Source organism: Entelurus aequoreus, linkage group LG06 (genome assembly GCF_033978785.1).
Source record: "Entelurus aequoreus isolate RoL-2023_Sb linkage group LG06, RoL_Eaeq_v1.1, whole genome shotgun sequence".
Lineage (NCBI taxonomy): Eukaryota > Metazoa > Chordata > Actinopteri > Syngnathiformes > Syngnathidae > Entelurus > Entelurus aequoreus.
In genome coordinates, this window is record NC_084736.1 from 6,519,129 (window position 1) to 6,529,128 (window position 10,000).

Consider the following 10,000-nt stretch of genomic DNA (forward strand, 5'->3'; position numbering starts at 1 on the left):
ATGTGTTATCACAATGTAACGATAGTGTTAAAAGCCGAAGTTATATCACTTACATCGTCTATAGCAGTGGTTTTCCAACCTTTTTTGAGCCGAGGCACATTTGTTTGCGTTGAATAAATGCGGATGCACACCACCAGCAGAAATAATTAAAAAATGAAACTCAGTTGACAGTAAAAAGTCGTCGTTGCAATTGTTGGAAATGACTTTAAAGCATAACCAAGCATGCATCACTATAGCTCTTGTCTCAAAGTAGGTGTACTGTCACATCACACCCTGACTTATTTGGAGTTTTTTGCTGTTTTCCTGTGTGTAGTGTTTTAGTTCTTGTCTTGCGCTCTTATTTTGGTGGCTTTTTCTCTTTTTTTTGGTATTTTCCTGTAGCAGTTTCATGTCTTCCTTTGAGCGATATTTCCCGCATCTACTTTGTTTTGGCAATCAAGAATATTTAAGTTGTTTTTATCGTTCTTTGTGGGGACATTGTAGATTGTCATGTCATGTTCGGATGTACATTGTGGACGCCGTCTTTGCTCCACAGTAAGTCTTTGCTGTCGTCCAGCATTCTGTTTTTGTTGCCAGTTCAGTTTCAGTTTCATTCTGCATAGCCTTCCCTAAACTTCAATGCCTTTTCTTAGGGCCACTCACCTTTTGTTTATTTTTGGTTTAAGCATTAGACACCTTTTTACCTGCACTCTGCCTCCCGCTGTTTCCCACATCTACAAAGCAATTGATATACATATTATATGTATTCAATTGTATACATATTACATTATGTACAAGGTTTCTCATAGTCATTCACATTGACGTCCCACTGGGGGTGAGTTTTCCTTGCCCGTATGTGGGCTCTGTACCGAGGATGTCGTTGTGGCTTGTACAGCCCTTTGAGACACTTGTGATTTAGGGCTATATAAATAAACATTGATTGATTAATTGATTGATATGGAACTGATATGGAAGAGTATTACACGGTTACTCTGCCGAGCTCTAGACAGCACCGCCACTCAACAACAACACATCATTTACAGACTATAATTACTGGTTTGCAAAAAATATTTTTAACCCAAATAGGTGAAATTAGGTAATCTCCCACGGCACACCAGACTGTATCTCACGGCACACGGGTCGAAAAACCCTGGTCTATAGTGAGCAACCCTAGCCTGGGTTATGTTGTTCTACAATTTGAATGATCCATGTCACGCATTAAAACGCCAATGAACTAGGATTGTGTTTAATGGTGGTCTTATGTTCTTTTGTTGGTTTTGTTTCGTTCTCTCGAAACTGCTTTTCATGACCTACTTTCAATTGTTTCCACTCGTGTGTGTGTGTGGAATGCATTTAGGATTCTTGTTAATGAAATGTTAGGATTTGAAAATCCACAAATTGCCAACAAAAAGTGATTGTTCCCGCTGTCAACATAGAAACGGACAAACACGGAGGTGTTGCAATATAGCACACGTGGTGGTGTGTGGGTGCCGGGATTTGTGAACAGAGTTTTTATGTATTTTTAATTAATGCATACATGTTAAAAGTGCAATTTTAATGTTAATGATGTGCATTTATTTGAAAAAGTAATCAAGGTTATGGCAAGAAAAAGTGTGTTATTTTAACTATTTACCCTAAAATACACTTTGAGGCTATAAAGTGTATTTTGTCCGATTATTTGATTATTCGAACAAGTTTGTGGCACCCTGAGCCCTCTACTTCAGAGGTTATAGTACACGTTTGTGGCACTCTGAGCTCTCTACTTCAGAGGTTATAGTACAAGTTTGTGGCACTCTGAGCCCTCTACTTCAGAGGTTATAGTACAAGTTTGTGGCACCCTGAGCCCTCTACTTCAGAGGTTATAGTACAAGTTTGTGGCACCCTGAGCTCTCTACTTCAGAGGTTATAGTACAAGTTTGTGGCACCCTGAGCTCTCTACTTCAGAGGTTATAGTACAAGTTTGTGGCACCCTGAGCTCTCTACTTCAGAGGTTATAGTACAAGTTTGTGGCACCCTGAGCTCTCTACTTCAGAGGTTATAGTACAAGTTTGTGGCACCCTGAGCTCTCTACTTCAGAGGTTATAGTACAAGTTTGTGGCACCCTGAGCTCTGTACTTCAGAGGTTATAGTACAAGTTTGTGGCACTCTGAGCCCTCTACTTCAGAGGTTATAGTACAAGTTTGTGGCACCCTGAGCTCTGTACTTCAGAGGTTATAGTACAAGTTTGTGGCACGCTGAGCCCTCTACTTCAGAGGTTATAGTACAAGTTTGTGGCACCCTGAGCTCTCTACTTCAGAGGTTATAGTACAAGTTTGTGGCACTCTGAGCCCTCTACTTCAGAGGTAATAGTACCATTACGCCTTCACTACTTCACTACTGAATACTTTCAAATATGCTTCTGCCTTGGAGATTTGGTATCTGTAAGTACCGTAAAATCCGGACTAAAAGCCACTACTTTTTTCCTACACTTAGAACCCTGCGGCTTACGAAAACGGTGCGGCTAAGTTATGGATTTTTTTCCGCTGACGGCCACAATGCACGTGGCAAGCAAATACACTGAAAAGGTGTGCTATTGTTTGTGCTACGGTGCCGTTTTTGGACAAGTTCTCTCACTGCAGGTGCTGAAAACACTTCCATTTAGTGTTTTCATCTGGAAGTAGTTCGTCTTTTAGCCGTCCGTAGCGCGCCTGCTCTAAAAGATTCTTCATTCATCACTCTAAGCAATGTTTGTAAATTTACAATATACCTAAAACTGTTTATACTTACTAAACCGTTCCAGGTGTGATGTCTGTAGGAGTGTTTGTAGCATATTTCTACAGGCTATGGCAATGTACTGTAATCAAGCAAGCGCCGTTAGCATTGACTAGTATGCTATCATGTTTACGGGTGTCTTTGTTAGTATTATTAACTTACAACGGAATTATTTTTATATTGTTTCAGTTTCGTAAATTCCTCAGTAAACTCACCAAGTCGTCATCAAGGTGTTATTGAGTCTGTTTAGCTGATTGGAGAGTTAGCTTCTGCAGCTAGTGTGGCTACATGACGATGACTTCTGTTTTATTTTTGATCAGCCGTTTTACTGCCGTGTTGGTAAAATATATCTACTGTTTCCACCTTTTGGAAACAATTAAGGTATGTAAATAAACATTTACAGAATCTTTCTGTGTAAACAACGTGTGTGTGTGTGTGTGTGTGTGTGTGTGTGTGTGTGTGTGTGTGTGTGTGTGTGTGTGTGTGTGTGTGTGTGTGTGTGTGTGTGTGTGTGTGTGTGTGTGTGTGTGTGTGTGTGTGTATACAGTTGTGCCACGCTCATGCTTAATGGTTGTGTGAAGCTATTTATTGGCAAACAACTGTTTACTCTTTTTAAATCAAAATGACAAAAGAAAGTACCCAAATGACCCTGATCAAAAGTTTACATACCCCAGTGACTTTGATCTGATAACATGCACAAAAGTTGACACAAACAGGTTTGAATGGCTAATCAAGGTTCCAATCCTCACCTGTGACACTTTTGTTTGTAATGAATTTGTGTCTTTAAAAAAGTCAGTGAGTTTCTGGGCTTCTGACAGACCATTGCATCTTTCATCCAGTGCTGCACACATGTTTCTGGATTCTGAGTCATGGGGAAGGCAAAATAATTGTCAAAGGATCTGCGAGAAAAGCTAATTGAACTGCATAAAACAGGAAAGGGGTATAAAAAGATATCCAAGGAATTGAGAATGCCAATCAGCAGTGTTCAAACGCTGATTAGGAAGTGGAAAATGAGGGGTTCAGGTAGACCGGGAAAGATTTCAGCCACAACTGCCAGGAAAATTGTTCGAGATGCAAAGAAAAATCCACAAATAACTTCAGCTGAAATACAGGACTCTCTGGAAAATTGTGGTGTGGCTGTTTCAAGATGCACAATAAGGAAGAAAAATGGGCTGCATGGTCGAGTCGCCAGAAGAAAGCCATTTCTGCGCAAATGTCACAAAGTATCCCGCTTACATTACGCCAAACAGCACAGAGACAAGCCTCAAAACTTCTGGAACAAAGGCATTTGGAGTGATGAGACCAAAATTGAACTTATTGGCCACGCACAGTTGGGTGTTCCAACAGGACAATGACCCCAAACACACGTCTAAAGTGGTAGAGGAATGGCTAAATCAGGCTAGAATTGAAGGCCTACTGAAATGATTTTTTTTTAATTCAAACGGAGATAGCAGATCCATTCTATGTGTCATACTTGATCATTTCGCGATATTGCCATATTTTTGCTGAAAGGATTTAGTAGAGAACATCGACGATAAAGGTCGCAACTTTTGCTCGCTGATAAAAAAAGCCTTGCCTGTACCAGAAGTAGCGTGACGTCACCGGAGGAAGGACTCCTCACATTTTCCCATTGTTTACACCAGCAGCGGGAGAGATTCGGACCGAGAAAGCGACGATTACCCCATTAATTTGAGCGAGGATGAAAGATTCGTGGATAAGGAACGTGAGAGTGAAGGACTAGACTGCAGTGCAAGACGCATCTTTTTTCGCTCTGACCGTAACTTAGGTACAAGCTGGCTCATTGGATTCCACACTCTCCCTTTTTCTATTGTGGATCACGGATTTGTATTTTAAACCACCTCGAATACTATATCCTCTTGAAAATGAGAGTCGAGAACGCGAAATGGACATTCACAGTGACTTTTATCTCCACGACAATACATCGGCGAAACACTTTAGCTACGGAGCTAACATGAAAGCATCATGCTTAACTGCATATAGAAACAAAAGAAATAAGCCCCTGACTGGAAGGATAGACAGAAAATCAACAATACTATTAAACCATGGACATGTAACTACACGGTTAATGCTTTCCAGCCTGGCGAAGGTTAACAATGCTGTTGCTAACGACACCATTGAAGCTAACTTAGCAACGGGACCTCACAGAGCTATGCTAAAAACATTAGCTATCCACCTACGCCAGCCAGCCCTCATCTGCTCATCAACACCCGTGCTCACCTGCGTTCCAGCGATCGACGGAGCGACGAAGGACTTCACCCGATCATCTGTGCGGTCGGCGGCTAGCGTCGGATAGCGCGTCTGCTATCCAAGTCAAAGTCCTCCTGGTTGTGTTGCTGCAGCCGGCCGCTAATACACCGATCCTACCTACAACTTTCTTCTTTGCAGTCTTCATTGTTCATTAAACAAATTGCAAAAGATTCACCAACACAGATGTCCAGAATACTGTGGAATTTTGCGATGAAAACAGAGCTTTTTGTATTGGATTCAATGGCGTCCGAATACTTCCGTTTCAACGATTGACGTCGCGCGCATACGTCATCATACATAGACGTTATCAACCGGAAGTTTCGCGGGAAATTTAAAATGTCACTTTATAAGCTAACCCGGCCGTATTGGCATGTGTTGCAATGTTAAGATTTCATCATTGATATATAAACTATCAGACTGCGTGGTCGCTAGTAGTGGCTTTCAGTAGGCCTTTAAAGTATTACATGGATTAAATTCTTTTAGATGTCAATAAACTTCTCAATCAATCAAATGTATGTAAACTTTTGATCGTGACTGTATATATACCTGGCCAGTCTAGGGTCATGTGCCTGACCTAAATTCACCCAACACCTGACGTCCTCCCAGACCCTGATGCAACTAGTGTATCTCTGGGAAAATCCCAGAACAACTCGGCTGTTCTCCTTGTCGGTTAACCTTTGACACACAGCCATGTTGTTTATACCTATTAACATTATTTATGCCATGCCTTAAACCAGCATTTTCCCATCATGCTTTGTAATGGATGGGTGTAATTTAGATTTTTATTTTAAATGGTGAATGGACTTTTTTTTTTTATATTATATCCACGAAGTTCAGTGACCATGTCTGTTTACATTTTGTGTTGGTTGGATTTTTTTGTAAGATTTTTTTTGCACCATGACTAGGGAAGGTTGTTTGCATTCAGTCATATAAATAGATGCTCCACGTCGCTGACATAAAATGTCTTTGACCAGGAAAAACTCATGATGTCCGCTAGATTGTGTCAACAATAGTAGCATTTAAAATGTTATACTTTTAAAATGAATATAAGATTCCTTATACTTAAACTCATAACGTCTCGCGGGCCAATTTGAAGACGCCGGCGGCCCACATTTGGCCCGCGGGCCGTACTTTGGACACCCCTGCCTTAAACAGTTGAAAATGTTAGGGAAAAAAAAAGTCATTTCGGGGTGTTTTTATCAATTTATTCGACAAAACAATTACGTCACAATTGTCCATTATAGGGATGTCACGGTATGAACATTTCTTATCATGGTTATTGTGACCAAAATTATCACGGTTATTATTATTATTATTATCGCAGTAATTTTAAATATGCTGAAAATTTTGCATTAATGATGTTTTTTCGGTAATTAAAAATTTAAACAGTGTTACTAACCGTCTGGAATAATACCACGGTCTATAATTCGTTACATCCCTTGTCCATTAACAAGTAAAAAGTCAAGGGCGGTCACGGCATGTTGTTGCCGTGGATACTGGTCATTTTTTAGGGCATTACGGCAAATGAGGAGGACGGTCGCGGCAAATGCTGCGGTTGCCGTGGTGAAATTCGAGCCCTGACTATACACATCCATTCATACATTATATTACTTTCATTTACTTTCACATACTCATTTTAAGGTGTGGTGACTTTTGTTTTATTTTGTAGTAGTAGCGACTTCCTTTTGTTTTTACTTTATCATCGCACTGCTCATGCAAGTGACGCCGGGGCCACATTGGGGCCCACATGCACGTTTACACTTAAGTCTTTGGGCGAGCTACGTCACTCGTGTGCGCCGGCAGTTTTGTCTTGTTGTCTCTCATCAGGATTGTGAATGATAGACACAATAATAATAATAATATATTTTATTTGTAAAAAAAAGCACTTTACATTGAGCAAACAACCTCAAAGTGCTACAGTGTATTAAAAAATAATAAAAAGATGATAAAAATAAATACAAATAAAAACTAGAACAGCCTAATAGCCAGAACTAGTATGCATATATCTAAAAAAAAATGCTTTTTTAAAAAGAAGGGTTTTTAAGCCTTTTTTTAAAAGCATTCACAGTCTGTGGTGCCCTCAGGTGGTCAGGGAGAGCGTTCCACAGACTGGGAGCGGCGGACAATTCCAAATAAAATGAAGTTCCCCTTTCAGGGAAGATCTGCAATCTCATGTCTTGGTAGTGTTGCGTCGACCAGTTCTTCCTCCAAGGGAATCTAAGTTACTGGTCAATCCCAAGTTCTTTTGATGAGATACACTGCTGTTCAAAAGTTTGGGGTCACGTTGAAATGTCCTTATTTTTGAAGGAAAATCACTGTACTTTTCAATGAAGATAACTTTAAACTAGTCTTAACTTTAAAGAAATACACTCTATACATTGCTAATGTGGTAAATGACTATTCTAGCTGCAAATGTCTGGTTTTGGTGCAATATCTACATAGGCGTATAGAGGCCCATTTCCAGCAACTATCACTCCAGTGTTCTAATGGTACATTGGCTCAGAAGGCTAATTGATGATTAGAAAACCCTTGTGCAATCATGTTCACACATCTGAAAACAGTTTAGCTCGTTACAGGAGCTACAAAACTGACCTTCCTTTGAGCAGATTGAGTTTCTGGAGCATCACATTTGTGGGGTCATTTAAACGCTCAAAATGGCCAGAAAAAAAAAACTTTAATCTGAAACTCGACAGTCTATTCTTGTTCTTAGAAATGAAGGCTATTCCACAAAATTGTTTGGGTGACCCCAAACTTTTGAACGGTAGTGTATATGCTGAGTAAGAAGGACCATCAAGACAGAATAGGAATATTTTCAAGTTTTACTAAAGCTTCTCTATTTGATCTGACATTCAAACGGAAAAGCCAACTCCTTGCACACAAAGAAAGCCCCCCCCCCCCCCCCTCACAACACTGATAAGAAACAAGTGGGGGATGTATTCACATTCCAAGGTTAAGACACTGAACAGGCATCTGAGGACAAAGCTGGTAGAATATACAAAGGAAAAGTACTAGCTACTCTAAACATGGCTATGTAAAAAGAAATAACTCTTAAACATATTCGCATCCTCCACAGTAGGCTTCCTTGAGCATGAAGATGTCCGAAAGTGAGGTAGTTTGTGCGCAAAATCTGTCCTCTCCCTCTACATCACAGGTGTCAAACTCAAGGTAAATCAGCTCTGGCCCGCAAACACCTGGAAATTATATGTGTCAATAAATTAATATTTTCCCCACTAAATCTAATTAATTTTTTTTAAATTGACAGAAAAAATATACATACTGCTTGAAATTGCATACATTTTCAACTTTAATAGTATCTAATGTTGCAACAAATATTATAGTATGTTATCATGCTTTCCAAACATGTTTTTGTCTAAATAAAAATACTTAACTTTACAGCAAACTACTCATCAAGTTAATAAAAATGACAATACATTTTACGTTTACAGAATATTACTGTAAATCGGAAAAAACGACCACCGTTTTTTGCGTTAAAATCCTGTTGACTGAGCTGCCACTTTTTCTTTAAACCTGCTCAGTGGCCCAGTGGTTAGAGTGTCCGCCCTGAGATCGGTAGGTCGTGAGTTCAAACCCCGGCCGAGTCATACCAAAGACTATAAAAATGAGACCCATCACCTCCCAGCATCGAGTGTTGGAATTGGAGGGTTACATCACCAAAATGATTCCCGAGCACGCCCAGCGCTGCTGCTCACTTCTCCCCTCACCTCCCAGGGGGTGGAACAAGGGGATGGGTCAAATGCAGAGGGTCATTTCACCACACCTAGTGTGTGTGTGACTATCTGTGGTACTTTAACTTTTTTAACGGTGTATTACTGTACATGGAAAGACGGTACATTTGTTTTTTTTCGGGTAGAAAAACTGTCAGCTAAGTTGCCAGAATAAAAAAAGAACTTGTACTAGACTACTGCAACGCACTTCTTGTCGGGATCCCCAGCAAGAACGTCCAGAAGCTGCAATACATACCTGCTAGGATCCAGATGAGAGTGCGGAAATACCACCATACCACACCAACTCTCAAATCCCTTCACTGGCTTCCTGTTCCACTCAGGATTGAATACAAAGTCTCCCTACTAACCCACCAGTGCCTCCATGGAAATGCCCCCCCCTCTACCTCAAAGAACTACTCACCCCCAAATCCTCCGGACAGGCTAACCTCCGAGGACAAAGCTACAAACAACGGGAGACCGGGCTTTCTGCTCCGCCGCTCCCAGTCTGTGGAACGCGCTCCCTGACCACCTGAGGGCACCACAGACTGTGGATGCTTTTAAAAAAGGCTTAAAAACCCTAATTCTTAAACAAGCCTTTTTTTTCAGATATATGCATACGAGTTCTAGCTATTAAGCTGTTCTAGTTTTTATTTTTATTTATTTTTATTATCTTTTTATTATTTTTTTTAATACACTGTAGCTCTTTCAGTTTGTTTGCTCAATGTATAGTGCTTTCTACAAATAAAATCTATTATTATTACTGTTTTTCTCATGAACAATATAATGTTGTAAAAACCAATTTAACACAAAAATTCTGGCAACTAAGCTGCCAGCTTTTTCTGTAAACCAACACGACCCCCCCACCCCCCTAAAAAAAACAGTTTTACTGTTTTTTCCATTTACCGTAAAATGTCGTAAAAAATGAAAAAAACACCAAACAGTAAAATTTTGTAATTTTTTTTTACTGTAAAATCGACTGCCATGTGGCCCTCCTCCAACCTCCGAGGACAAAGCTCCGAACAATGGGAGACCGGGCTTTCTGCTCCGCCGCTCCCAGGCTGTGGAACGCTCTCCCTGACCACCTGAGGGCACCACAGACTGTGGATGCTTTTAAAAAAGGCTTAAAAACCATTCTTTTTAAACAAGCCTTTTTTTTTTTTTAGATATATGCATACTAGTTGTAGCTATTAGGCTGTTCTAGTTTTTATTTATATTTATTTTTACTATCTTTTTATTTATTTTTTTAATACACTGTAGCTCTTTGAGGTTGTTTGCTC

At 40.1% G+C, this 10,000-nt stretch overlaps 1 protein-coding gene across 3 annotated transcripts in view; it reads left to right on the forward strand.

The window, feature by feature from the left end:
- LOC133651786 (cdc42-interacting protein 4 homolog) overlaps positions 1-10,000 on the forward strand; it is a 108,167-nt gene that overhangs the window by 36,932 nt on the left and 61,235 nt on the right. The gene's annotated exons all lie outside the window — the stretch shown is intronic.